Genomic DNA, 3,588 nt, shown 5'->3' on the forward strand with positions numbered 1-3,588 from the left:
TCCTCCATGCACCTCACCCAGCACAACCCAAGAAGGGAGAATCCAGAGACCACCGAGACCAATTTCTACCAGGGCTTCTCATTTCCACAGGCACGAGCTGGGGATGCCCCGCTCCCCTTGACAACACCAGCCCACACAGGGACCAAAAGCTCCCCTGGTTTCCTCTGAGCACCACTGAGCCGCAATGGGGTTTTCAAGGGAAGGACACAATCCCAGGTGGCCAAGAGCCATAATCACCTCGATTTATACAGCCCCAACCCCAGCTTCACCTGGGACCAGCCTGGGTCTGAGACCCACGCTCAGCCACTTCCATGCTTCACGTTCTCCAATTGCCCCTTCTTTCTCTTATCTGTAGCCCCGGACTTCCCCAGCAAGGACACTGAGGCCTAGTCTTGGAGACCTTCCTGACCTTCCTAGGAAAGCCACGGGTGGTCAGGGGCTGGCAATCCCTGCTTCTCTACCTTTCTATCCATAAACCACTCTGGGGTCCTCTCATCCAGTGGCAGGATGGGATCAAGGGTAAATGCCTCACAACAACCCCCACCCTGACGATCATTTGTGTAGGATTTTGCATAAACCTCTGACTCAGATGTGATCTCATTTAGTATTCACCACAGCTCCATTTTACAGATGAAGAAGATGAGGCCCAGAGAGGTGGAGCAACCAGCTCAAGGTCACACAGCAGGTAAGCGGCAGAGCCAGGATAGGAACCCAAGGCTGTCCTTACCACCCTCAGAATCCTCTACCCGTTGGCCTGTCAGTGGTGAAACTGGGCTTAAATATGGGTGAGGAGTGGGAGAGGAACCCAGGCCACAGCCTTGAGATCTGGGTCTCAGGAATGGGACTGGGATTCCTCTGAGTTGATACACATCATCTCCCCGGGCTGACTTCATGAATATCATTAGATCTTGCAGCATCACCCAGACCACCAGGGCCCTGGATGTGACGAAGTCTGTATCTTGTTCCCGGCCACAGCAGGTGGAAATAGTGTGAACTAATGAAATATCACCAGCAAAGCTAACAGCTGAATGCTCATCTCCTGGCAGACGGCAGCTAAGAGACTGCTGACCCACACACACTGGCCTCCTCCCCTCCGCCAGCTGGGAGGCCAGCATGGCCTTTGGGGAGGGCACTGGACAGGGGTGGAAGGCACACAGACCAGGCTCTGGCCTCTGCATGCTGTGTGACCTGGGGCAAGTAACTGCACTTCTCTGAACCTCAGGTTTTCTCATGTGTAAAAAGAGGATAATGAGATCCACTTCCGTAACATGTATGTGGAAGTGTCCAGCTCAAGTCCCGGCACAGTACTGCGACCCAGGGGTTAAGAGAGGTGGGGTCACCGTGGGAATGTCACAGCATGTATCCACCCAGCAGCCTCATTGCTGCTCAGAGTTAAAAGCCTGAAGCTATGGGGAAATTCTACTGGGCACTGCTGCTGCCTTTCAGCACAGGCCCAGGGGCTGGGAGTAGCTGCCTATGAGGCCCCACGGGTTAGAGATCTCAAGTGCAAAAAGGCCACTTTGGGCCCCAGGGTGAATCATTCTTTGAAAGTTCACTGCATACTGTCATCACACTCCCCAAGAACTTAGGGCATACGCCTCTGCAGCGCCTGGCACGCCTGGGTGCCTCCCAGGGACTCACTCAATGAACAGTTCACAGGCTTACAGTCCTCCCCATGCGGTTCCAGTGCTGTGGACATTCCGCCCTGCCCAAGCTTGAAGGTAGCTTGTGGCCCAGGCTTGTGTAACACATGAAATTGACAGTGACTGGTTCCTGGACGGTGTATGACCAAACCGAGCTAATCACAGCCAATGGAGGAAGGGCTTTGGAGTCAGAGAGACTTGGGTTTAAGTCCTACTTCTGCTCTGTGACCTTAGGCAAGTTGCCTAACCTCTCTGAGCCTCATTCGCTCATTCGTAAAATGGGGAAGGCAATGCCTACCTTGTAAGGAGGTACAGGACAAAAACATAATGCGGCGTACTCCACACTGGCACATTGCTCAGCAGTGTGATTATTTTCCCAGGCCCTGGCCAGGGATCTTCCCCAAGGGTTGGTCCTCAAGACTCTGCCGCACTCTGTCCTCCCTGAGCTCAACCACGCCCCTGACCTCCCTGATGACCACCAAAGCTCTGTGCAGGCCCATCCTCTCTCCAGAGTTCAGGCCTCCTGGGCATCTCCACCAGAATGTCCTCCAGGCACCGCAAACCCAGCACAATGTCCTGGCTTGTCCACTACTCTCTGTGTGACTTGGGTCTGTTACCTTGGCCTTGATCTCTATACTATCACATGAGCAGGTTGCAGTTGACAACAGAGGCTCTCCGGGCCCTGATATCCTAGGATTCTCCACTCCGCCATGTGCTCTCCCCAGCTTGTCTCCACCCCCTCCCCAGACTTGCCACCTTCAAAAAACAGCACCTCCATTCTCCAACGGATCCCAGCTTAAAACCTTAGAGCCAACTTGGATTTCTCCATCTTGTTCATCACAGCCCCCAAGTCTGGGAGCGTGTCCCTCGGAAATGCTACCCGGTCCCGACACTCCCTCCTGGGGCCAGCACCCTAGTCCAGACCCCCTGCCCCTCCAGGCTCCAGCACTGGCCTCCCCATCCAGGCCAGCCTCTGCTCTGTCCATCGTGGGGCCCGTGCTCTGGCGCAGCTCCTGCCCCAACGGCCTTTGCCTGAAGGCTGGGCCTCCTCCTGTCACCGTCAAGAACAGGATTTCAACAATGTCAGCACCCTGGACACTCTTTCTCAGGTTTGGGGATGAAAACAAGAACCGTTCATGGTATTCAGACTAGATAACAAAGATTTGTCAAATTCAGCCGTTCATTCCTGTTTTTCAAAACACACCCCTTGGATAGCCACGTCCAATCCAAGACAAACCACAGCATGAAAGCTCTGGGCCTTTGCTTCACAAAGGTGCACTTGCATGTAACTTCTTACATATAATTTCAGGGTGTTCATAGCCCCCCGCACCCATCTAGAGAGCAAAGTTTGTTCTCAATTGAGCTCATTTTACAGATGGGGAGACTGAGATGCAAAGAGAGGAAGGGATTCATCCGAGAACATGCAGATCCTGACTTTCTGCCAGGCGCGCAATCATCTTACGAAAGTGCTGGGTCCTCTCCCACGCCAGGCCCACAGCTTTGAGGAGTAAATCATGTAACTCCTAACATCTTTGCGCTCTATTTCCTCACCCTCACGAGACGGACTAGGTCTGCCCTGCGAGGCTGTAGTGAGCTGATGTGAGTGCAGGAACCCAGCCCGGCCCCGTGCATGGAAGACAAGTCCTGTTCTGTTCCTTTGCTCGCCTTTCTCTTCCTTTCTTGATAGGATTTGGGAGCACAGAAACATTGCTGCCATCTAAAGTGGTCGTGGAAGTCTTCGTGGAAGAGGAGAGCCTGGCCTGAGCCTCCATTTTGGGTGCTAAAGAGAGGCAGGGGCCAAGGTTATTAATAGGCCTAGCTAGATGGGCCCAGGGAGGCTGAATGTGATACAGATACCCAGCACCACAGTTGAGGAGTACCTGACACCGGAAGGGGAGGGGGCCAAGGGCTGTGGGGAGCGCCGCCTCCCAAAATAGCCAGAGCA

Source organism: Rhinolophus hipposideros, assembly GCF_964194185.1.
Source record: "Rhinolophus hipposideros genome assembly, chromosome: 9".
In the NCBI taxonomy this organism is placed as follows: domain Eukaryota; kingdom Metazoa; phylum Chordata; class Mammalia; order Chiroptera; family Rhinolophidae; genus Rhinolophus; species Rhinolophus hipposideros.